The sequence below is a fragment of the Taudactylus pleione genome, unplaced genomic scaffold (genome assembly GCF_031769625.1).
Source record: "Taudactylus pleione unplaced genomic scaffold, aTauple2 ptg000015l, whole genome shotgun sequence".
In the NCBI taxonomy this organism is placed as follows: Eukaryota; Metazoa; Chordata; class Amphibia; order Anura; family Myobatrachidae; genus Taudactylus; species Taudactylus pleione.
In genome coordinates this window covers 38,135,156-38,161,691 of record NW_028284417.1, presented here as the reverse complement: position 1 = coordinate 38,161,691, position 26,536 = coordinate 38,135,156, and the positions used below count along the sequence as shown (strand labels likewise).

General features: G+C 45.2%; 1 protein-coding gene across 2 annotated transcripts in view; it reads left to right on the top strand.

Annotated features, from left to right (window-relative positions):
• The window catches only part of ASCC3 (activating signal cointegrator 1 complex subunit 3), an 884,679-nt gene that overhangs the window by 116,609 nt on the left and 741,534 nt on the right, over positions 1-26,536 (top strand). The gene's annotated exons all lie outside the window — the stretch shown is intronic.

The following is a 26,536-nucleotide window of genomic DNA, read 5'->3' as shown; positions in this document are numbered from 1 at the left end:
CGCAATTTACGAAAAATAATTTTAGCTAAAGAATCTTTGGGGGGCTATCCAAAGGGTTTTGTAAGAAATCTCCAAATTTTTACACAAAAATAGGGATTTTGCCCATTTTCCCCCTTTTTTAAAATGGAGAAATTTTTTCTCCATTTTTATATGACAATTCGGCGATAAATTTTTGATGCGATAATATTGCCGTTAATTGAATACGGCCCTTAGAGTTAGAAGGCCTTCCCCTTTTTTTTTGTTCTTTTTCACCTATTTGAATTAATGTTGCTGCAAGTCTCAATTTGTATTCTAGTAAACTCATGTTTGATTTCTCATCATATTTGAATGCAATTCTATGGTAAAATTTTTGATTGAATGAGGGTAGTGACAAGATATCTCCTCCTTTTATAGACCTGAGGATGTAACTTACCGATTCCATGCACAAATGTTTAGTTTTTACAATGTGATTGAGATCGAACAAAGTCATTCACCTGTTTGTAAACCTACTATCCTCTGGGAAGCTGGCACTAGGGAAATCACTGCTTTCTCCGAAAGTGTTTGTATGCTATTTCAAAATGATATCTATTGCACTTGAGAATGTGGTGCTTATAACTTCACAAAAATATCTGTTTCATACTACCTGGGATTCTGTTTTGCATTCATATCTTAAATGTCCTGGTCCAAGAGGTCCTGGTTCTGGTCCAAAAGGTACTATGTAGAAAGCATTCAAGCCTTGATATTTATGGAAATCTTATGATCAGACAGACCTTTTTGACCAGTTGCCATAAAGATACAGAAAATGATTTTGTATTCTTCATGTGCTACTGATATCTATTTTCAGCTCCATTTTGAATCGTCATGTCCAGTTTTATACCAAAGAGAAAACCACCTTGAAGGGTAATGTTCTATAGTCAGCTTTTTTTTTTTTTTTGCTTTCCATGAACACAATTATATTCACTAGCCACTAATCTGGATGCTATACCTTTATCTGCAAGCATAAATGTATCCATTGAGGCTTGACAAAGTAATTTCCTTATAATCTCCTGTAAAATGGGTACTTGAAATTAGTACTCGGTAGGCAGATTTCCTGTGATTACACAGTGTCTTTTTGCTGGCAGCAGACACTGAAGAACAGCATACTCAGGCTTAGGCCTGAAAATACTGGTACATACAGAAAATAAGTACAGATGTGCCCAGCTAGTTTGTTGCTCCATACAGCCATGTAGCGTTCCATGCATCTCGCGCCACACAGTAGCCTTGAGTCGCGTCACACAGAATGTTTCATAACGGAACATTGGAAAAAAAGTCATATCGTGTAATACAACTTTTTGTCCACCAGGTGTCACTTTTCCTAAACACAGCGTATGCATCAGATTTTCAATACATGTTCTGCATCACCGCCCGATGATTGACAGGAGCTGTGATTCGGTACACTATAGTACAGCATTTTGGTCATAGAATCAGGGCTGTAGATGCGTAATAAAGTATTAAATAATTACAGTAGATTATGTGTGTGAGTCCTGTACTTTAAAAAAAAAAAATATATATTTTTGTCTCAAGGGCTCAGACAGGGGTCGCAGGCACACACAGTTTTCACTGAGACGTGATGAATGTGTTTGCATGTACTGTACTAATATGGAGTGACTCGGTAGCACGAGCATCTTTATGCGTCTTTTTACCTTCAAATGCGTCTGAATAACACAGTGATGCGCATTGATAGCACAAGCAGCTTCTGCTGATTAAAATGATATACAGCATGCCTATGTTCTGTGAGCCAGTGCGAGTGTATCTGCATGTGAAACACTACGTTATAGTATCAGCGACTGTAACACTGTGATGTAGTAATTTGCTTGCAGATACACCCGCACTCGCTCACAGAACGTAGGCATGCTGCATATCATTTTAATCAGCAGAAGCTGCTTGTGCCAATAAGACGCATTTGAAGGTACAAAAGATGCACAAAAAGACGCTCGGCGCTACCAAGTCACACAGCACTCCTGCGCTATATGTGTAGCAACTTGTAGCGCACGGAGGATAGATATATGTGGACTCATCTCTATTACTGTGCTGCAATGTCCCTGTCCCTAAAAGTGACCCTAGATGTATATTACTGTACCAAGTCCCAATAAAGCAGCCGAAGCTTACATTGACCAGAAGACGCACACTAAGCATTACTGAAAGACAGAGCAACTGAAGTTCAGTTATTTTAAGGAACTCTACTGAACTTAAAAACATTTCTCTCAACATCCCGCCACTTGGCATTTCCGCTATACAGTAGACATTTTATTGCACACATAACGGGGGGAAATTTTTTATAAAGAGAGATCATGTCAGGTTCAATACTTTTAAAATACACTACTTTGCACTTCCCTCCTCTCTTCCTCTCTGTGTATGGCCACCCAAGTTCCTTCACCACCTCCCCCCACCATCACGCATCGCTATTAAACTCCACTGAGCTCATGGTATGGCTCACCACCACCCCCACCATCATTCGCTTCTATTCAATGCCACCGCATGCTGAGCCCGCTATTGACATTGTACTCATTGCCTGCTTTAATTCGCACACTTAACATCACATACTGTACACGACAGGTGCAATTCTCAACATGGCTGGTGTGTGTGGGCTAGTGGTTAAGGTGTGCACCTTGCACCTTGGTGTCCCGGGTTCGAGTCATGGAAAGGGATATTTATTTTTAATTTTTTTTTAAATCTTCACTACAAGATTAAAATTAAATCACTTGGTGGTGTGTGAATTCTGTTATTTATACAAATACATAAACAGATTGGTCCTCATACATCCAGCCTCCTTGCACGTTAAACAGGCCTTCTAGTCGTGCCATGCCATGGCGTGATTCGGCAGCGCGTCTTTTTATGCAACTTTTTACCTTCAAATGTGTCTGAATCATACAGCGAATCGAACTGATAGCAGAAGCAGCTTCTGATTAAACTGATATGCAGCATGCTTATGTTCTTTGAGCCAGTTCGGGTGTATCTGCACGCGAACACTACGTTGTAGTATCATCAAGTATAACACTGTAATGTAGTGATTTGCTTGCAGATACACCCGCACTCGCTCACAGAACATAGGCATGCTGCATATCATTTTAATCAGCAGAAGTTGCTTGTGCCAATGAGACGCATTTGAAGGTAAAAAAAGATGCACAAAAAGTCTCTTGGCACTACTGATTCACAAAGCACTCCTGTGACCCTAGACTCAAAACATTTCTCTCGACATCCCACCACTTGGCATTTCCGCTATACTGTAGACATTGTATTGTACACATTACAGGGTCATCCACTTTAACAGTGTGGTAGTCAGTAGTAAAAAGTTCATCAGTGGAGCACTCGCCACCCAGAGGTTAAGCAGTGTATCTATCTATTTATCTATCATTGTAGAATACCACAGCATGTCACAGTACAGCCATCACGTAACGTTTCATGGCGCGACACAGAGGCCTGGAATAGCGCGCTATGAGCAGCAAACTAGCTGGGCCCATGTGTAATTAAACATAAATGGTCCCAGCACTCCTCGTGCTTATAATCGGCCATTCTCTCCCGGCATAGCCCTTGGTCCCTGGCAGTACAGTCACTTGGGCCTACTCGCAGTCCGCTATTCAGCATCAGTGAATGGAAGACTAGGTGAATGAGAGTTTTAAACTCTTCCTCTGCTGCTGATTTCATGCTGGCTCTGGGCGACCTGGAAAACCCGGAATTCCGTATTTCCACTTTGAGCTGTGCAGCCCAGAAAACCCGGAGTTCCAAATGTCAACTGCAGCTGCAGAATGTGCCGGTCTTGTTTTCCTCTCCCTTAGAGGGAGCTGATCCCACCAGAATGTGGGCAATTCAGGGGAGAGACCACCCCTCTCACCACACTCCATATTTCTTAATGTGTTTTGTATACTTTCTGAGTAGAGTATCAGTATATAGATTGTCAATCCAAATTGTGAATCATCTGGAGACAAAAGTCAAACCCATAGCTGTTTTAATTGTATATCTAAAAACATTTTTCCATTTTTCTATCCATAGGATTTTTAAATGAACCCCCTTCCTATAAAAGCCCAAATTAGTGTTCTAGGGCCTGATTCCGAGATAGACGCAGTACATTGGACACAACAGTGTTGTGTAATTATGCTAATGCTGCAGGAGGCATCTTAGGGAAAAAGATGTCTCCTGTCAGCATATGTGATCCGAGTGCTGCATCAGATCAACATTGCGACCATGGGAACATCACCCTCCAAAAATAGCATACTCTAGGATGATTTTGCCAAACAGGGCAGTTTAACGCTTCCACACTTGGCCGGGTATCAGGAACCTTGTCTCCTGGCCCAGCTTCGGGACTGGACTTCTTCTAAAATTAAAAACTGAGTACTTTTGGGAAAGGTATGATGTACAACCTATGCTTTAGCTGATCTTCTATGGACACCTAAATCTGTCTGCCCTGTTAACCCAATGATTCTCGTTGAAACCCCCAAACCTTGCTGAAAGTCTTGGACAGGATATCTCCTCCCTTCTCCTTTTACCCTCCCCTTCACCTTTTCTTTTTTTGTACCCCATAATATGTTTAAACTTAAAATAAAAAACTATTGATGATTGACAGATTCAAAATAAACCTTCTGTGGCCGATCACCAGGCCTGAGCTCTTTATGTGTGTCAGAACCCCTTGAACAGAATACTCTGGAGCAGTGCTCGAAGTGTGCCGGTATACAACGGTATGGTATACCGGCACTTCAAGCACTGAGCCCTGCATTGCCGTCCACTGCCCTAACAGGACGGAACTACCACAGTCTCGTCCCCAGTGTGAACAGGAAATGAGCTCAACTCATGTGGCAATCACTCCTCCGTTGCTGGGCCCGGAGGAGAAACCAGTGTGTGTGGGAGGTGTGAAGGAAAGGTAACTTTTGGCGCAGAGAATCTCCACAACTACAAATCCAGGAGACTGAGTCCCTACTGCGGGAGATGAACACTGAGCCCCCTCTCCCCCGAGGTAAGTTGCTGCCTACTGCACTTCTTCCGTGCTCTGGACAGGTCCTCCTGCTCCGCACTTCTCCCCCTGCGTTCTATCAGGGCTCCCAGCCAGGCTGACAGGTCCGCGTGTCACTTGGAGTTTGCCGACCTGGGAGCCCTGGCAGATCACAGGAGGAGAAGTGCAGAGCAGCAGCAGCTTACCTTAGAGGGGCTCGGTCCTGTGGATTTCTAGTTGTAGGGACTCACTGTGCCCTCCCGCGGGCCCCGCTGCTGCTGTCACCCTGATCGGGACCAGCGTCTCTGTCCCCGCTGCTGCTTCCCACCCTCCAGTCCTTCGGGGGCTCTGGCTGTTTACTTGCAGAGGAGCCGCCGGGACTTCTCCCACTGGGCCGGGCCCCGTGCTCCCCTCAGTGGCCGCACTCTCTTCCATGCCTGCTGGTCATTACTGTGGCTGGCTGGCTGCCACGATAGGAGCTGGAGCAGTGCTGATCGTTGAAAGGTGTTGACAGGCGCTGTCAGCTACAGCGCAGCCAGACCTGTCCGACATTACTGGCTGGCCCTTCCCCAAGGGTCACCAGCCTTCCTATCACCGGGCTCAGTGGGCTGCACGAATCAGCCCTCCACTTCCTGCTCCTCGACTGAGGTACTCACTGCATACATGTCCCTCCTCACAACACTGACTGTCCTGTCTCCCTGCTCTTTTCACAGGACAGGAGGACAAGGTAGGAAGAAACTGCTTGTACCTGCATGACAGTGTAATTGCAGGTCATGGGGCTAAAACATGCAAACACTTAAAGCACCCATGTGTTACTTTCCTTACAGGACCATTAGAAATAAATAATACAAAAAAAAAAAAACAGCTAATCACATTTAAACATGTTTATGTAAAAGTTTCCATACCATAACTTGAGATGTGTGACTGTACATTCACATTTTATGTGCAGTATAATGTACTATGCTCAGCCATTGCCTGTAAAAGATGGTTATAAAACTGCGTTAAGTAGTCCTGATTCACCAGAGAACGCAATGCCAATATTTACGCAGAACGAGCATTTGTTTACTATTGCGCATTCACAGTGATCGCAAAATGAGTGACAGGTCAGCATTTGGAGGAGGTATTGCTGGGGTGGCCCAAAAAATGCAGGTGTGTCTGAATGTTTGAATGCCGTTTCATGGGCGTGCATAAATTAGCCCTTGCAATTGCATTCAGAGTATGAGACCTCTCTGCGTGTCAGGAAAAGTGCAGTGTTTGCGTCTGGTCAGACATGACTTACATGCTGCGTGACTGCCTGATGTACGGCGATGGTACCGATGTGTACACAGTTGCACGTCGGCATACATTAAAGAGAAGGCAGCAGTGGGCGTCCTTGTGCTTGGCTGTGCTTTGGAGGGCTTTAGCATATTTTAGCAACTGCGATCCGTGAGAGAATGCAGCTGCGATTGTCTTCTAGTGAATTAAGCCTAGTATTCTTCAATGGGACAACTGATAGGGGGCGGGATGTATCAAAGCTTACCGACGCGGTCTAAGCTCTCGAATGGCGGTACTGACTTCATCGGGTTTCTTTACATAAAGTTAATGTCAAAAGTAGTTCCGCCTCCCTTGTTACGTACGCGCAGCCGCTTGACCCATCAGCTGTGTATGCAGCATCGCGGGAGTTCAATGACGCTGTTTCCCATTTTTTTTTCACGTTAACTTTATGTAAAGAAACCCGATGAAGTCAGCACCACCATTCAAGAGCTTAGACCGTGTCGGTAAGCTTTGATACATACCGCCCAGGGAGTTTGCTTTCCTTACCAAGATCTCACATTTCTTTTAAATATCATTAGTTCTGAGAAGTGAAAGGTTTCTGAATGTTGTTGATAGTTCTGTTATATAATTTACTTTGTACTTTAGGTTTGGTGACCCCTTACGTAGCATTCACAAACACAATACAAAAATTACTTTCAATTAGGTTGGGTACGGACTCGGCGGTCACAATACCAACTGCGGCATCCCGACAGTCAGAATCCCGACCCAACTAGGTAAGTACCCTCACCCTCCCACCTGCAGCCTAACCCTCCCTCTCGCAGCCTAACCCTCCCCCTAGCTCCTAACCCCTAACCTTAAACCTAGCCCGCCCCTAATCCTAATACCTACCGCCAGGATGCTGGTGCTTGGATTTTGACTGCTGCGCCCATTTTCGCGCGATGTCAGGATGTCATGCGCACAATGTCATGACGTTGCACACTTAGTGTTGGCGAGGCCGGCCCAGGCGGCAACTGCCCTGTTATGGCCTAGATCTCACCCCCCTCTACAGCCCCCGCCCCCTTAACTAACCCCACCTCAATTAGGCCTGCTTCCAGAAATTTCCTGGGCTGGTTTTCCATCCCAATCTGCCCCTGGGAGCCGGTGCCCGACTATATACGTTTAACTTATACTTTGTCTCCTGCCTACTCTCTACTTACTTACCTAACACCTGCCTACATACATTGTGTACCTACTAACTACCCATTAATTTACCTACTACCTACCTTACTACTTATCTACAGTTTGCTCACTACATACTTACCACTTGCTTACATACCACCTACCTGCTATAAACCTACCTATTGTCTTCATACCTACTGCCCACTTTCCTACTACATACCTTATTACTTACCTGTCTACTCTCTACTTACCTATGACCTGCCAACATACTACCAACCTGCTATTAACCTACCAATTGTCTATTCTGAATGGCATAATTTGTAGAGGGCATTACTGTGTGGCATCAATTGTAAAGGGAATTACTGTGTGGCATAATGTGTAAGGGGCACTACTGTTGTGTGGCATAATGTGCATAAAGGGTACTACAATGTGGTACAGTACACTGATGAAAAGGGGCGTGTCTTAAGAACACACCCCTTTAAGGGACCATGCCCCCTTTTCTGACACATAAGTAGGACTTTAAATATTCCATACCCCCACTTCAAAATTCCCACTTCGACCACTGCTCTGGAGAGAAATCAACACATGACCAGCAGTTTCTGTGTTCTAAGATTTCTCTGGCTATAATTGCGTGTCATACAGTCTTATAAGCATATTAATCTCACATTGCAACATAAGCAGTTTTCCCAGTACATCTCAGCATATTTCAATATAACCACTCATTGTTAGTATTCATTATCTTATTATATATACTTGAAGGAGTGAAGAACAAATTGTTAGGGAGTCAAGGGAGAAAGCATGGGAGCAGACATACATTATAATCTTCGGTACATTCCAATCTCTCTACTTTACGAAGGTCACTAAGAACTTGTCCCTAACTGAATTCAGAATACATTTATGAATAACTTCTTAAAGACCCATACCATCCTATTACAAAATGGAGTCTCATGTTGATAGCTTAATATCAACTTTCTCAGTTCCCATCTTTTATTTAGAACTTATCCTATACTATCTACCTAATCAGGATCATGCTCTTGCTAAACTAAGAACAGGTGCATATATATATAAGCCAATCTACAGGAACTTTATACATAGGTTCACCCCCCTCCTGGGAGCATTGACCCATCCCCTGTAGGGCAAGTTCACAGTCCTCAGTCTCTAATTATCTTTTCTACTTCAGGGTCCATAGGGTATCCACAGGATACCTTGGGGTATAGGTGTGATGTCAGTCATCGGGCACCTTAGAGTTAAGCTTTCAGCCTCCCAGGATGCACTAGGGTCCCCCTCCTATACCCCGCCCCCGAGCCAAGGCACCTCAGTTTCGTTTGGTGCCCGGCCGGAGTCGGGTGCACCTGTTGGAGTGGGGGCTAGAAGAGCCCCTGAAGCTTTTTCTTCATGCAGCTGTGGCTGCACATCTGGATGAACAGCATGGACAGTCAATCCTGACGTCCATGCTGTCTTCCCTACACCCCGCCGGTACCGATCCGGGGATGCTGGTGAGCATCTGGGGTCACAGCTAGTGGTGACCCCAGATGTTCCGGACCATGGCCGGATTCAAGGGGGACAGCAAGGTAAGCAGCGGGGTCCCGCGGTGGGTCCCCTCTGTTACATGGTCCTGAGTCCCCAGGCAGGGGGCTCCCTGGGGACTGGCTGCAGCGTGGAGCCAGGTAAGAACCTGCGCTTCCACTGCCCCCCTGGCACAGCGGACCGCAGCAGAGCGGTAGCGCTGCGGCGTCCCGGGGGTTAAATGCATGCCAGGGGAGCGCGCCTTCCCTGTCTCACAGCCGGCGCCTCCCCCGCTGCACACAGCCCCCTCTGCACACTGCCGACTGGTCCTGCAGCAGCGCTCCTCCCCCAGGCCAGCCTCCTCTCTGCTCCTCGGTGGCCATCTTTCCAACGCATGGTGAACGCTGCTGGAAGCACTGGACGGAAGCATCGTGGTCTGGCTCCCCCCGCATACCTCTCCTCCGATTTGGGTCAGGTCTGTGTATGCTGCGCTGTGTCCTACCAGGCCCTGTGTCTGCGTAGTTGAGTGATCAGCGCTGTTAGTGCAGGAATTGATTTTTCTTTGCATTGTATGTGACTGCTAGCGCTGCTGTCTGTAACTTTTCTTCTGTCAGCTTTATTACTGTCCCTGTCCTTTCTGCTAAGCCCTTGCGGTGCGGTGCTGCAGGGTGGTCTCTCGCCTATTTAATATATAATTGGTAAGAGGGGTCACATACTTGGTGCCATCATGTCTGAAAGTGATTTTCCTCTCCGGCTACAGTGTACTATGTGTAAAGTACCGTTAGCGGAGGGGGAGGGTAGTGCGGAGGGCCTCTGCTGGCAGTGTTTGTCTATGGCGCTGCCTATTACGGTTACAGCACCGGTACAGGAGCCACCCTGGGCTTGTTTCGCTCAGGCGCTTACAACCTTAGTGGGCCAGTTAGCTCCGCAGCCCGCGTTTACGCCGATGCGTTTGTCCCAGCAGTCAGTGGTGTCGTCACCCATGCAGGGTTTCCCACGACAATTGGTGGTACCCCACAGTCTCCCTATTTCCCCGCTCCCGGTTTCTCAGGAGCCGGCGTGGGTTAACTCCCTGACGAGTTCTGTACAGCACTTGTCGGATGTGTTGCAAGGGGAGTCTGTGATGCGGCCACATAAATGGCCGGTGGCGTCTCTGTCGGCTCCTTATGAGGATGACGAGGGGACGTCTGATGATGGGGAGATTCTGGATCCTTACGATCAGGAACCTCTCCATACTAAGGATGCTGACGCTAAGTCCAAGGTATATATTCCTGGACTTATTCGGGCAGTCCGCACAGCCTTGGTGATTGAGGACGAAGTTTCCCCAGCGGCTAAATCCAATTATGCCTTTTTTAAAGATGTGAAGGGCGATGCCACAGTCTTTCCTCTTTCGGGTCAGTTAATGGACCATTTAGAGGAGGCGTGGAAACAGCCTGGCAAAAGATACCAGCCGCAGAGGCGCCTGGCAGTGGCTTATCCGTTCGCGGATAATTATTTAGCAAAGTGGGAATCCCCTCCACAGGTGGATTCTCACGTGACCCGTCTTGTCCGTAGTGCCACATTGCCGATGCCATCCATGTCCTCCCTTAAGGTTGCTACGGACCGCAAGGTGGAGATCTGCCTGAAGTCCGCTTATTTCCTTGCGGGGGGGGCAGCACGGCCGGCTATGGCCATTTGCTGGGTTGCCAGAGCGATGGAGCGCTGGGCGGATTCATTAGAGGCGTCTTTTGATTCCGACTGTCCGGCCGAACAGGCGGAGTTGATTGGTAATCTCCGGGATTCGGCCACTTATATCAACGAGGCGGCCTTAGACATTAGTACTCTGGTGTCTAGAATTTCTTCAGCAGCGGTGGCTGCTCGTCGCACCTTGTGGCTGCGATCCTGGAAGGCGGACGCAGATTCCAAAAAGGGTTTGGAGGTGTTGCCATTTACCGGAGAAGTTCTCTTCGGTCCGGATCTGGACAAGAAGGTGGCCACGCTGGCGGCAGCCAAATCGGCTTGTCTCCCGTCGGCCGCTGCTCCTTCTGGTTCTGGACCATCGTCCTTTCGGTCTTATAGGGCCCAGGGCAGGCCCAAACCACAGTCTTTTCCTCGACAGGCTGGCCCTAAGAAATCGGCCAAGCCCCGGAAGCAGGCATGGAGTACCAGACGTCCGGCTCCTAAGCCAGATGACAAGCCTGCGGCCTGACTCTCCGGGCCTCCCTTTGGGGGATTCCAAAGTGGGAGGTCGCCTGCTGCAGTTCGCCCAGTGTTGGTCGGTCACTACGACAGACACTTGGGTTCTCGAGGTGGTCTCCCACGGGTACGCCCTCTCTTTGCGGCACAGACCCCCGTCTCGATTCTTCACCACGGGTCTACCATCAGACCGGAACAAGGCTACGGAGCTGCGGAAGGTATTGCACACTATGCTCCAGGCTGGAGTTATAGTGCCTGTTCCATTCTCCCAGAGGGGCCAGGGTTTCTATTCAAATCTTGTTTTGGTACAGAAACCCAATGGGTCGTATCGTTCGATTCTCAACCTCAAAGCTCTGAACAAGTCTTTGCGGGTACCGAAGTTTCGGATGGAGACCCTACGGTCCATCATTCTGGCGCTGGAACCTGGGGACTACATGGTGTCATTGGACATACAGGACGCTTACCTGCATGTCCCTATTCTTTTGCGCCATCAACAGTTCCTCAGGTTTGCAATCCGCAGCGACCACTTCCAGTTTCGGGCGTTACCTTTTGGCCTGGCGACAGCACCACGTGTGTTCACCAAGGTGATGGCGGTCATGGCGGCTTCTCTGCGGCTGCAGGGAGTCCGCATGTTGCCGTACTTGGACGACCTTTTATTGGTGGCAGGATCTCCAGAGCTCCTTCTACGCCACTTGGACCTGACCATTGCGCTACTGCAACGGCACGGCTGGCTAATCAACTGGCAGAAGTCCACTCTAATCCCGTCTCGGCGGATTCTGCACCTCGGAGCCTTATTGGACTCGGAACAGCAAAGGATCTTCTTGACGGGGGAAAAGATCTCTGCTTTACAGTCGAGGGTGCGCAGTTGTCTTCACAGCCGCCGGGTGTCTCTACACTCGGCGATGAGGTTACTGAGCTCCATGGTGTCGGCGTTCGACATGGTGGAATATGCCCAGTTTCACTCCAGACCTCTGCAGCACCTGATCCTGTCCAAGTGGAACGGGCTGCCTCAGTCTCTGAAGTCCCAGACGATTGTGCTCACCTCGTAGGTTCGCCTGTCCCTTGCCTGGTGGTTACAGACGACCCATCTCAGCAAGGGACGTCCGTTCTGGGTTCCAAATTGGGTCCTGTTGACAACGGACGCCAGTCTTCGGGGCTGGGGAGCAGTTTCGGGTCCACACTTGTTCCAGGGCAAGTGGACGCCGACAGAAGCGGAGCTTCCAATCAATATCTTGGAACTCCGTGCGGTCTTCAATGCTCTCCAGCAGGCACATCGGGTTCTCCAGGGTCGTCCGGTACAGGTCCAGTCGGACAATGCTACCACCGTGGCCTACATAAACAGGCAAGGAGGAACCCGAAGTCGGGCGGCTCTCGCAGAGGTCTCTCGGATCCTGGTATGGGCGGAGCGCAATCTTCCGGCCATATCAGCGGTCTTCATCCCGGGAGTGCTAAATTGGGAGGCGGACTTTCTAAGTCGCCAGGACGTTCATCCAGGGGAATGGTCCCTGCACCCGGACGTTTTTCAACTGCTGGTGGACAGATGGGGTCTTCCAGAGATCGACCTCATGGCGTCCCGGCACAACAACAAGTTGCTGGTGTACGGGTCTCGCACAAGAGATGAAGGGGCGTCTCTGGTGGATGCTCTGTCCGTCCGGTGGACGTTCCGGTTCGCATACCTGTTCCCTCCAGTCTCCCTTCTTCCACGGGTAATCCGGAAATTCAAACAGGAAGGAGGGATGCTCCTGTTGATAGCTCCCGCGTGGCCCAGATGGCACTGGTTCTCAGACCTTCAGGGTCTGTCCATGGACAGTCCTCTGCGGTTGCCGCTACGACCGGTCCTTCTGTCACAGGGTCCTTGTCTTCACCCGGGCCTGACTCGGCTGTCTTTGACGGCGTGGCTGTTGAGACAGCCATGCTGAGGTCCAGGGGGTTTTGCCAGTTCTGTAGTGCGTACCATGTTACGAGCTCGGAAACCGTCTTCCGCGAGGATATACCATCGCGTGTGGCATACGTTCTTCCAGTGGTGTCGACCGAGAGGTTATGCACCGCGGGAGATTCGTCTGTCTCGGATTCTCGCCTTCCTACAAGCGGGACTAGATCATGGGCTTCGCCTTGCTTCTTTGAAGGTACAGGTTTCGTCCCTGTCTGTCTGGTTTCACCGTAGGATTGCTACAATCCCGGATGTGCGCACCTTTATGCAAGGTGTTCTCCGCATTCAGCCGCCCTTTGTTCCATCTGTGGCGCCTTGGGATTTGGCTGTGGTCGTGAGGGCTCTCCAGGGACCGCCGTTTGAACCACTGGGCTCAGTGGATCTTAAATGGCTAACAGCTAAGACTGTTTTCCTTCTGGCTATTGCTTCGGCCAGACGTGTTTCTGATTTAGGGGCTCTTTCTTGTAGACCCCCTTTCTTGGTTTTTCATGGGAACAGGGCAGTGCTCCGCACTCGGCCCGAGTTTCTTCCCAAAGTTGTTTCCCAGTTTCATGTTAACGAGGAAATCGTTGTTCCGGCCTTTAACTCACCTGGTCTTTCCGTGGGTGAGGCCTCTTTGGATGTTGTGCGGGCCTTAAGGACTTATGTTGACCGCACTTCTTCGTTTAGGAAGTCGGACGCCTTGTTTGTCCTCTATGGCTTCCGTAAAAAGGGTTGGCCTGCTTCAAAGCAAACTTTGGCAGCCTGGATCCGTATGGCTATTTCTGAAGCTTATCTTCATGAAGGCCTGCCGGTTCCTCCTTCTGTGAAGGCTCATTCCACTAGGTCTGTGGGTCCTTCGTGGGCAGTTCGACGTGGTGCCTCTGCAGTCCAGATCTGCAAGGCTGCTACGTGGTCCTCTGTCCATACCTTCGTGAGGTATTACAGGTTTGACACCTTCGCCTCTCAGGATGCTTCCTTCGGGCGGCGGATTCTCCTTTCTGCACAGGAGCGTCCCCACCCTTAAAGGATACTGCTTTGGGACATCCCCAAGGTATCCTGTGGATACCCTATGGACCCTGAAGTAGAAAATATGAGATATGGTAAGAACTTACCCTTGTTATCTGTATTTCTACGAAGTCCATAGGGTTCCACAGGACTCCCGCCCTGTCGCACCTGTGCTGCAGATGGGCTTTGCTCTGGTCACCGGTTTTTCCGTCTCCCTCTGGTGAGAATGTGATTCTTGTGTGTGTCCAGATCTTTTTTCTCTCTCTTCCTTCTCCTCCTCCGGCCTATGGCTTGGTAACTAACTGAGGTGCCTTGGCTCGAGGGCGGGGTATAGGAGGGGGACCTAGTGCATCCTGGGAGGCTGACAGCTTAACTCTTTGGTGCCCTGCGACTGACGTCACACCTATACCCCAAGGTATCCTGTGGAACCCTATGACTTCGTAGAAATAGAGTTAACAAGGGTAAGTTCTTACCATATCTCATATTTTATCCTGTCCATCTTGTCATGAATATTCAGGGAAACGATTGTCTTGCATTGTCCACATGTCTGATTGTCATCCTGAGTTAGGCTTTTCCCACAGGTGGTGCAACTTGGAATGCCATCTTGGGCATAGATCTGATCATAGATTTGAGTTATCATCAAGGCCTTTGGTGTAGCTTCCTTGGAGAAACAACAGTTAAGTGTAAATAACTTCTTAATCAGAAAAATAGCTAATTTTACTGCAATATAAATGATTACAAACAAAGCTAAGTCGTTAACAATAAGTGAAAGGAGTCCTGATATCCATCTATCAAATTCCTTAAACCATTTAGCTGGGTTTAATCAGGAAAACCATCCATTACCATTATACTCTGGATCATTATGAGCTTTTCCAAACTGATCCCTTTATTCCTTGATTTTTCATATGTTCATGTATCAGGTCAGAAAAGTTATCAGCTATATAAATACAGCAGGCTAGTCTCATTATGTGACACATAGCTCTCTCAGCAGTCGTGAGATAGTCGAGAACCAGTCTAAACTGTCCCATAACCTTTACTATAAATTGCAGTTCATTAGTGTTTATTTCAAGCACATCAAATATTTCATCTGTAACATCAAACAATTTGGCTAAAGCTTCTATATTGTGAACATTCTAGACACTGAGTCGAGATATTGTTACTGCCTCCTGTCTCTTGATATACTACTATTTGTGTAGTTACTCAGCTTAATGCTTGTGATAAAAAAACCTCAAAATTTAAAGCTATAACAAAATTAAAGCAAAGTATACATCCCCACAAACCTTTGTCTGGCTTTGGGCTTAACAACATATATTATTTCATAATTTCAAATTACTCCAACTCCCCTTGGGTGAAGATTTTCCAGTGGGAGGCATATATCCAGGTGTCCTTTCCCTGAAGTTTCACCTAAATAGGTGTAGTCAGCAGGATTTGGAATGGACCTTCAAATCTGAGCTCAACAGCCTTCTTGGTATGTTTCCAAATTATCATCCCGTCTCCTGGTTGTAAACGGTGGATACCTGTATCAAGATAAGGGACTGGAGTAGAAGAAAACACCTAACTATGTATTTTAGTTAATTGTTTCTGTAGGATTGATACATAGCGCATAATGGAGCTGATTCAGGGCCACTCTATGTTTGCGCACTGCGTCGCGCGGGAGCGTGCCCCGCTGTGCGATTGAATCTCAGTCGCTACGGGGTTCGCAACAAGACAGGGCGGCTGTCGATGGTGAGTAACAGCTCGCCCCGTTTTGTGGGCGGGTAAGGGGGGTGGCTGGACTAATACAGGCATTCCCTTAGGAACGCCTGGCGTTTTGTGGGACGGTCAAACTGACATCACTACTGTCTATTAGAGCAGGGAGTCCACTCGGCTTTGCGGCAGCTGAGACACTACCGCAGGGTCTCGTCGCAAGGCCGATGGTCGCGATTATCACAGCTTTGCGAGTGGCCGGAGGAAAAAAAACAACGCTCACAGACCCAGCGAGCGGCCAGCAACTGCGAGCGGGTCTGAATCAGGGCCAATATCTGCAGATTACCTTAGTCATGATTTTCTTAATTTTGTTAGCCACCATCTTTGCATCTGTCTTCCGACACTCCCACCATTAGGGTCAGTGACTGAAGAGGCTCGTACAAGAGGACATCATATCTGAAACATTTGGGCAGTGGTATAAAATCAATTTGTATCCTCTGTAAGGAATACTAAGTCTAGGGAGTACTTTTCAAAGGGGTTAGGACAGACTTACCCGGATTGTTCAATGCACATATTAGGCATACTGTTGCAAAGGCCTGTGCTGTCTATGCAAATCCCGGAGCTATCCAATTACGGTTGGTGATAGCCACCATTGTATCTTTCCCCAAATGCACCTTACCATGTATTATCTGGGCCATAACTGGGTAAAATGCTTTTGATAGACATAAACGTTGACCTTCCCCCCCCACTCATCATTTGTTTCTTTAGCTCCTAGCTATGACCATGCTTTTTTCTCTGCCTCTGGAGCTTATGCCTGGAGTTTTATAAGGGTACTTAAGTCAATCTTGGGGGTGGCATATACCACTTAAGTGGGCTCACCCTGGGAGTAGTGACTTATTGCAGCAGCACGTGTGGCCTGGTCTACCAGTCTATTGCCTTCAGCTCCGGGTGTAGTCTCTCGAGTGTGTCTCTATCTTTATCACTGTAAGCCTTTGGGGCAACTGGAATACAGTAGACAGTGCTCTGACGTGGCCAACATATCCTGTGTGTGTAACTCCATCAACATAGTATCTGGAACCATCTACAAAGAAAGTAAGGTCTGCATCTACAAAAGGAACATCAGAAAAGTTCGATAAGGACAATGATTTTTGCTTCATAAATTCAACACAACACAATCGAAAAAGTATGTGTATTTTCAGAGTCCTCCTTGACACTGTCACAATTACTATTGTTTGTACTTGTACAAGGGGAAATATCATCTCCTCTCCCATCTTTTGACTCCTGCAGGTGCAGTGACGCAAGATTCAACACATTACACCTTTTAAGAGTGATATTTGATGTCAGTAAAATTACCTCATATTTCATAAGCCTATCAGCAGACAAATGTTTTGTTTGAGCCTAATGGGGTGTCCTAACACTGTCAGCGCTTTTTTCTAATATGAGGGCTATTGTTGCCATTGCCTATATGCAAGTGGCTGTTGCCCTGATTACAGGGTCTAGCTGACAAGTGTAATTTGCCAAAGGCTTTTGCTTGTTTCCATGTGATTGTGTAAGGACCCCCTAAGTATGTGAGTTAAGCAGCACATCCACTAGCAGACCAAAAAACTGACTGCATGATCACGACATAGCAATCGTGCAGTCGTTTCACAGTCTGTACTGTGCCTAAACTGAATGATTGAGCGTTCAGTGTAGGCACCCTCCATCTGTGAACATGCCCAATCTGTCGTTATCGACAGATTGACCAGCATGTTCACTCAATGATTGATGTCGGAAACGACCAGTGGGAGCACTCATCGCTGGTCGTTTACGACATAAAAGTACACGATTTGTGCACGATTACTGAGCGATTGCATGACCATGATGTCGTAATTGTGCAATCGCTCAGTATTATCGGCATGTGGATGTGCGCCTTTAGACTCATGGCAAAACAGTGTAAATGGCTTACTATAATCGGGTAAAGCTAATGCTGGTACTTTAATGATGTCTTGTTTTAAAACATGGCAGACTTCAATTTACTTAAGTGTTAATGGAAGGGGACCCTGTTGTATAGGTCCCTTGAATGCATCATACAAAACTTGCAATTTATTTACATAAGGTATCCAATCTCTGCAATATGTATGTAAGCTTAAAAGAAAAAAAAAACCTCTAAGCTGTTTGTATGTGTGTGGGACATCTGCTTTTTGAATTACACTTTTTCTTTCTCCTGTAAGATATTTAGGTTGGTGTGATATGCAATGTCCTAGAAGCTCATATGGGTTGCAATTTTTTTTTAGATACCTTACAATTTTTACTGTGCAGAAAATTCTGTATCCTTTTGGATTTGGGGTCTTCTTTTTAATAGGAAACAGCGCTAGTTCCGACTGGAAATGGCATACCCTAAGAACCCCTGCTTTCAGGTAATCTTCTACCTGTTTGGTCACTGCAATCACTTGATCTGGTCTTAAAGGGTATTATTTAACTTTCACTGGCTGCACATGAAGCTTTAAGTTTAATTTTCATGAGCTGGATGGACAGTAGCCTTACATCCATTTTACCATTTGCCCATAGCATATCAGGGACTTTAGCAAATATCTAATTTAGGTGTGGGCTTTCAGAGTTAACAACGTTAATGAGATCTGTTAGTACATTTCTTGTATCAAAGACTATTCTTCTAAGAAGTCCTGGTTTGGAAGTTAGTCACTTCCCCATATCTGTATTCTATTGTGGCATTCAATGCTGACAGTTAATCTGCCCTTAAAAGATTAAGGGCCTGATTCAGACCCACTCGCGAGCGGCTGTCCGCTCGCAAGTGGGTCGATGTTATGGACTGAGCATGCGCACGACGGAGGGAGCTCCGTCGTGCGCATGCGCCAGACGCGACGAGTGAAGGAAAGCCCTTCGCTCGTTGTGTCCGATCAAAGGGGGCGTGCTGTCAATGTTGATTGACAGCACGCCCCCTTTGGTGGGCGTGCCTCCCTGACGGGGGCGTTCCCACGGGAACGCCTCCCGTCAAAAGCCGGCCCACTGACATCACTAGTGATGTCAGTGGGAGTGATTTTGGCTCTGATAGAGCCAAAATCACTCCGGAGCTTGCGGTTGAAAACCTCAACCGCAGGCTCCGGCTCGCAATTTCGATGGTCACGACCATCGCGGCCATCACAATGCACGCTCGTATAGCCTGTGGGTGGTGACCCACAGCTATACGAGCGTCCAGGAGGACGCTCCATTTTCATGGAGCCCGGCCCTCATTCAGAGCGTGCGCTCTGCTCAGAGCGTACGGCTCTGAATGAGGGCCAAAGTGGGCAGTTTTCTGAGACTAAAAACTGTTTCTAATGTCACACCATTATTTACAGTAATCTGCAATGGCTTTGTCTTTTGGTAAATACTGCATTTCACCATCCAGTCCAGTGGCCGGGACTACAGAAGAGGTTAAAAGTTCTGGTGGGATTAATTTGGACTAAATGATGCTTTTGGTGGCCCCAGATAGGTACAGTACATTGTGGGCCACTAGGACTGGTTACATTTGGAAGTATGTGACTCTGAGGGCTGTCTTCCTATGCTTGTTTGTCTATGTGTTCTGCTCTGGGTTCACTGAGACGAGGGCAATCCTTTTTAAGGTGTCCTCTTTGAAGACAGTGAAAACAAAAACCATTCTGCATACAAGTTCGGGATCTTTTACTCAGTCTGTTGGCCTATTTTTAAGGTGTGCGCCAGTATTTTGCCCAAATGGCACTAACTGTTGTTGTCCTTATGATTGCACAACATAAATAGGCTGTAGCTGGGATTTTTTTGTTTTGCTTATCTAATTCATCTTCCTCAATGGATCTTGTGATTGTGAGGAGCACATCGGGAGTTAACTTAGTATACTCCGAGCGGCTGTCTTAAGGGCTTCAAGCAAGTCAGGTTTCAAGCCACTTAGGAATGAATTTTTTAAACATTGTCAGATCCCTAGCATTTTGTAAATTTGCTCCGTAATCCTCATGTTTCTGTCTACATAGCTGATAGTAATCAGGTGACAGATTGATTACGTCCTTGTGGGATATTTTGGGCAGGTATACTATTAATTTTACCTTCACAATAAGCTTCATATTCCAACACTTCTTGTAAATACTTCAGTGTGATGTTCACTAACCCTCTTGTGAATTAGGCATATAAAAGGCTAACTAAAACAAGAACAATTATGTTATACCTTCAAATATCTGAATATCTCACTAACATTACATTTAGATTTTATTGAAACATACACATTGATTTATGTATCTTCTACATTAACTATTTCTTAAGCCTACTAATCCTCATTCATAGCTTCTTTTATTTACAATCATCACAACATAGCTCTATCCACAATTTAACTTGAGGACATTCACCACAATTTAACTTGAGGACATTCACACTTCCATGTATTTTTCTTATCCCCATCCTAACTTCTGGTATCTTTCCTGGGTTCAGTATATGATACCTTCAGTCTACAGGCTCTACATCTTCTTTTTAGCAATATAATTCTCCACCGAACAACTTGGACCTACTGTCCTTACAGGTGTCTCTTTAATCAAATTCAAAAGTTTGCCTTCAAGTTTGTTACTCTTTATGTAGGGGCCATATAACTTATGTATCTGTTATAATTTAATTGGGTGGTGTGTGTCATTCCTGTGGATGCCAGTCTCTTTAGTTGTGTGAGGTAATTCCAACTAAGGGGATGAAACCAGACACAGTCCAAGAGTTTGGACATCCCTTCTGTTGCCCCAGAACGTAGATCTGTGCGCATGATATCCATGGGGGTGGGGGTCCGACAATCAGACAGGTGCACCATATTACCCATATCTGTGGATTTATTAAGTCCTGTTCTGTTGTGTGAGGTAAAAACTAGACAGAGTCTATTTTTCTGTTACTAAGGTGGGTATCCTTAGTAGATCTGGGCACACTATGACCGTACCTTTGGGATTTAGAATGAACAAATCCCAAAATTCTCCTACTCTGGTCTGGAGATAATCTCCATCAATATAGCAATTTACCAAAAGACAAAAGGCACCTCCTATGTTTGTTTCACAAGGTGTATCAAGGGACAATACTCATACCGACCAAAGAAACCAATTATCAGACTGTTAAATAACAATAACACATTTGCATTTCTCACATTTAAATCTATAAGGACTATAGTCTGTATACATTTTTAAAGGTTCATTAGACATGTCATTTCATAAAATAAAACAAAAAAAACAAGAGTCTGAGACACATAGATATTCATACCTGAACCTTTAAACAGACACAGGAGTTTGTAATCTGGCTGAGCAGAAGAAACCACTCACCCGGGTTACAGTCAGAGTCCGCTGTCCTGGTCACTCCCGTCGTGTCCGTCCTTGGATCAGCTACGGAAATCTCGGTAAGGACCGCCAAGTGACAGATTCAAAATAAACCTGTGGCCGATCTCCAGGCCTGAGCTATTTATGTGTGTCAGAACCCCTTGAACAGAATACTCTGGAGAGAAATCAACACATGACCAGCAGTTTCTGTGTTCTAAGATTTCTCTGGCTATAATTTCGTGTCATACCGTTTTATAAGCATAGTAATCTCACATTGCAACATAAGCAGTTTTCCCAGTACATCTCAGTATATTTCAATATAACCACTCATTGTTAGTATTCATTATGTTATTATCTATACTTGAAGGAGTGAAGAGCAAATTGTTAGGGAGTCGAGGGAGAAAGCATGGGAGCAGACATACATTATTATCTTCGAACATTCCAATCTCTCTACTTTACGAAGGTCACTAAGAACTTGTCTCTAACTGAATTCAGAATAAATTTTTTAATCACTTCTTAAAGACACACACCATCCTATTACAAAAAAGAAGTCTCATGTTGATAGCTTAATATCAACTTTCTCAATGAGAAAAACAAAAACATTAAATTATCAGGCCGACTCCTGTCTGCTTGCGAGGCCAGGAAATCTGCGTCCTCCGACGAAGTCTCTAGACTTGACATATCCAGGAAACTGGGTCGACACCCCCATTTCCAGGAGCGCAGGCCAGTACCACTGCCTCCTCTCCCCCAAACGACTGACTCTTGTCAATCATGCTGTGTGCGTTCACACAGGACTCGTGCAGAGTGGGGTATGCACAGATGCCCCACCATCGGAGATTGATAGCTCCCATTAATTAATAGCTTCTGTTAAGTGTAGACTAGTGCTACGGGAATAGCCCCAGTGAAGTTTAGACTAGAGCTACTGTACGGGAGTTATGAATAGCTCCGGTGAAGTTTAGACTAGAGCTACTGTACTGGAGTTATGAATAGCTCCTGTGCTGTTTAGACTAGAGCTACAGTACTGTACTGGAGTTATGAATAGCTCCTGTGAAGTTTAGACTAGAGCTATTGTATTGGAGTTATGAATAGCTCCTGTGAAGTTTAGACTAGAGCTACAGTACTGTACGGGAGTTATGAATAGCTCCTGTGAAGTTTAGACTAGAGCTACAGTACTGTACGGGAGTTTTGAATAGCTCCTGTGAAGTTTAGACTAGAGCTACAAACAAGCAACCCAATAATGTCCAATATTTTAAAATAAGTTTTTCCTTTCTCCAACTGATTCCAATCCTTATCCAGCAAGTCATTAATCACCTTATGGGCTATAAATATTCTTTGTTTATTCCTATCCCCCCCACATAAAAATAAATAATTTTTATTAATTGCTTGTAGAAAGTGCATCCTCTTTTGTTTTATGAATTTGTTTAATGTATATAGTATTTTAGGCTTAAGTGTTCTTCGTTCTTTAATTGTCCCTCCCTCATTATCAGGTGAGTCTTCATATGAATCAATAGACCCTTACCTAAAATCCATACATAATGCTTTTTTGTAATCATCAGGTGAATCTTTATCACAAGCACAACAAGCAATGTCATGGGTTTTGCTAGTTTTCCTGTATTCTACAGGCCAAGTAAGAGTACCTCAAAATGGAGGCAGAAAAATCAAAGATGAAAAACTGTTACCTAACAAGCAAAACCCCTTAGTTAGGGGCTTACCTAGAATGTATGTCATTAGGCTTCTTGGGAATTGGTTTCAGCTTCATACTGCAGTCCCTAGTAGTATTCAGCGATGCAGCATTGTATCTAGTTGCTACTTCTCGTGCACTGACTCATCCTACAGCTGCACTGGTTACATTCTGTAACACCGCATTGTAGTGTGGGCTTTTTTAAATTTCAAGAGACCTGCTTACCATGATCCTTACGCACACCACAATCGAAGCTTTACCTCTGATCTCCCGTCTGCCTGGTACGAGGCTCACTTTAGTCTGTGTATATAGATACATTTGTTTTTTTTAATCTTTTTTTACATTATTTTAATAAGATATCCCTTTGTGAACTAATAAAGAGGTGTTTAACTAAAGGAGCCCTTACACTAACGATGGATCGCCGCAATGTTGCGATCCTGCAACCCGGCATTGCAGGATCGATGAAATCCAACATGTTGTATTTCACTGATTTAGCGAACACGAACATAATATGATCGTGTTTGGCACATCGTTGAAATTTAACATGCAGAATTTCACAGATCCGCCGACGGATCGCGGAATATCCATGGCCGCCGGTCCTGTGATCCATCGGTAGATGTATGCGGGCCATTAGAATGCTGCATGATTGTGATTTTTCACATCTCGCCCCATATGCTGATGTATCCTGGGTGAGGTGATTAAGGATACATTGTAACATCTGAATGAAGGGGAAACAATCCAGTTGAAAAAGAAACCTTTATGGGAACCACTGCCAGAATAGAAATGTAACAGTCAATTAGCCAAAAAAAGCTGTATTTTGGCGAAAAGTGTTCACTTGTGCAAGCTTTTCGCACAAAAATCCTATTACTGCATATTGCTGAATTTTTTTCATGTGCGAAAACTCCCTAGACAAAAACCGGCAAACTGTTTTCACCATCTCAGAGCAGGTGAAAAAATGTGCAAAATCCCTATTTTTGGCTAAAAATGTGAGGACTAGGGGCCTGATTCAGAGCCGTTCACTAGTTTTGATCGCTCACACGATGTGTATGCAAATTGCGTAGGCAGTGCAATCGCACAGCAATGCATTAGCACGCCCAGTATTTCTTAGAGAGCGATCACATAGTGTATGCTGTCGAAGCTGGATAATTGGCTGAGACAAGATCAGCTTAAAATTAGATCGTAAAGACGCCATCTTGCGACTGGCCGCAAGACGCCATTTTAGAAAATGAGATCGCAAGACACCATTTTGCGAATGGCCGCCCAAGCGCCATTATAGGTAAACTCACACTTAAGTACATATGGCGACATTACTATTAGCATCATGCGATTGCATCTTTCACCATTTCTCATACACACATTAATACGCACAATTGCACTGTTAACTAGTCGCATATTAGCGAATGCATAAGATCCTGTATGAAAACGCTGTTTATTAGCTTCATGCGCACGCATCTGCCTCAAGTTAACTAGCGTCTTTATATCAAACCCCAAATACTTACACAGTACATATTCACATAAAAGGTCTCATAAGCTTTAAAGTATAAGATTCAAGTTTGTTCATTTATTATAATTGCTGTGAAATAAAGGTTATTTGGTAGCTAAGGTTTAATACATGATAAGTAAGTCATGTTGATATTATACTGATCTGCACTCTTTCAACAGCATTCTGGTATCGTCAGTGTGAAGATCGCAACATGCATTCTCAACTTATGGACCGCAGAGACTTAAAGCACCGAAATGTACATTATATGACCAACTGTTATGATGTGCATGAGGCAGGAAACCAGAGACAACCAGTTGTTAGAGACTGTGTCTATTTGAATCAACCTGTTAAATGCTCTGCAACAGATGCATCCTTCTTGGGAACCAATGGCATCAGCGACAAGCCTCTCTATTGTGTTGTCTGTTTCTGTGAGAGTATAAACGTGTGTGTTGTGACCCCAGTCTGGGTCTTCTTGCTGAATGCTGATAGACGGGGGTTTCTTGCTGAAGCCTACATCTGGTCCAGAGCGCTGCGTATGTATTACTGTACTTGGGTCTGTATAATTCTTTGCGCTAAATTGTACTTAGATCATAGCGTGTAACTGACTGTACTTTTACTTGAAATATCACTTTGTGCTTTGGAACCACAGGTTCAAGGTCTGCAGTCTTTATTTACTATATGACTGTGTATACAAAATAGCGTCATCCTTAGAGGTTTATAGGCAGGATATTAGAAGGTATAGGCAGGAGTGTATAGAGGTTCTAAGTCAATATCCTTAATGCAGGTACCCACCACCCTGTTTTAAGACACCCACTTGTGCACGGCATGTCCAGGAAGTGTATGCAACCATCGGGACAGCAGATGCTATCGCAGCGCTTGAGGTTGATGATACCCTTCCGCAAGCACTGCAGTGTAAAAACAAGCCAGGTGACGTGTACTATGATGCTGTCTTATAATTATGCACACCTCTAAAACACCATTGAGATGCTCAGGCACGCCTGCGTTTGCACCTACATTTCCCCGTTTTTAATGACCAGACCCTTTTACCACCTACAAACGGCTTCCCCTGTCACTCACTCTGCTGGGCTGTCTATGTGCAGCGAGTGAATGCACTGTGAACTTTCGCTAAGGTATGCACATGCGCACTGCGATGCATGCGCACAATACATACGCATGTGCACAATGCATACACACTGCATAACATTGGCAGCAGTGAGAGCATGCATCTTAGCAAGCGGGTCTGAATCAGGCCCTTGGTTCAGAAGCCTTTGGACACCCTCCCTAATAACTAATTAGGCAAAAATATTGTTTTATTTAACTTAACTCCCCCTAATAATGACATATCATTTTTGGGGTAAAAATTTAAGAAAGTGTTGGAAAATGGATTTAAAGTAGTGGGTCAGGTATTTTGGGGAGCTGTATCGATGGGATATGTGTTTTAAACCTATCACGTGGCTGTACCAGGTGTTTTTTAAAAAATTTAAAAGTGCCCTTTATAGTCACAAAAATATACTTGCACCCATTTTAATGTACCTATAATTTAATTGCAGCAATTATTTTCTCCAAAAATATTGCTTTTTATAATTCCACACTTATACAAATATGCATATAACAGCCATTTAACATACAATTTAAGAATGCCAATTACTTTTATTAGGGCCACTAATACACTTCTATATTGATTTCCTATGTCAGGCTTTTTATGGGGTACAGACAGATTTCCCCAAAATGTGCTGTACTTTTCACTGGTTGAGCATGTACAGTTTTGCACAAATGGGTTTTTGTGTCTATTGTAATAGGATAGTGCGATAAACGGGAACGCGCATAGATGGAAGATGCGAAAACATGCAAATCGTGCAAAAACTTCTCCGTCGTCAAATTTTTTGTTTTTTTCGCGGCTAATTGAATCTGGCCCTAAGTTTGTTTCTGATTACTTGTAAAAGACAAAGACATATTTCTTCTGACACAAAGTGAGGATTATTAAAAAGATAGGAAAGAGAAAGAAACCTTTATGGGGACATAGGGTAGCTTACTAATTAAGTTTTATCATATAATTATTACTGGTAGGAAAGATTGGTTTTATATCCCTGGTCATCTGAATAGTATAAAGAAACCTTTTACGTGCACATAGGGCCTTTTATATATGTAAGCGATCAACTTGATTTGTATAGACCTCTGAAAACAAAAAGAAAAACAGTAGAAAACAACAGACTTTTGAAATTGAAAGGTTTCCTTTTGGAAATTTATTTATTGAATGTTTGTACATAAACATCTATATTTTAATCATTAGACCTGCTTACCATGTTTACTATCACTAGCAGTAGAGTACAGACCTGGGGCTTTTGTCCTGTCCAACTAGGTAAGTCTGCTTAAAAACAAAACTCTCTAGTCTAATCTTTACCTTGCTTAGCTGATGAGACTGTTAAAAGACAATTAAAGGAGGCGTCACACTATA